Here is a 706-nt window from a genome sequence, read left to right on the forward strand (position 1 = left end):
AGTAGAGGATGAGGGCGTCTCTCGGCCGTGGGTGGGCGAACAAGAGGCGGAGGGAGAGAGTGAGGGGCGTGCAGGGGGGGAGAGGGGGGAGCCATGCCCACCCGGAGCCCGTGAAGGTGCGCGAGAACACCTTGCACTGCGGGCCTGTCGTCCCCCCGGGGCACACGCACCTGCAACGCACGCACCCCAGGGTAACGCAACGTCTCCCAGAACTACATCGGGTCTTATAACGGCCTCCACCTAACCGCCTTCATCATTCATGTCGCAATTGCATGCACTCTACTCCAAACACAACCCCCTGTCGTCGGATTACCTATCACCGTCATAGAACCTGACGCAACGCCCACCGTTTAAGCATGAGGTGGGCGTGCACCCGAGTTGACCTGGAGAACGGGAATGGGCGTGGGCGATGTGGCACGGATGTGGGCGGACAAGTCTGGGTGTCACAAGAGAAGTCACGTTGGTGTCCACAACCTGACAGAGATAGAACAGACTTTTTTTTTTTCAAAACGATTTCCTAGTATGTTTATTATACTGTAAAATTAATTTGCTTTATTGTTGCAGTATTGTTGTCACTATTTTTAGCACTCACTTGCAGAGGCTGTGAAGTGGAGGCCAGAGAGGGCGCTGAATGGAGGGTATCGCTCTCTTCAGCACCTCGGCCTCGCGTCTCCTCCAGCAGGGTCACCCTCAGCCCGGTGGCCTC

This window comes from Penaeus monodon, chromosome 27 (assembly GCF_015228065.2).
Source record: "Penaeus monodon isolate SGIC_2016 chromosome 27, NSTDA_Pmon_1, whole genome shotgun sequence".
NCBI lineage: Eukaryota > Metazoa > Arthropoda > Malacostraca > Decapoda > Penaeidae > Penaeus > Penaeus monodon.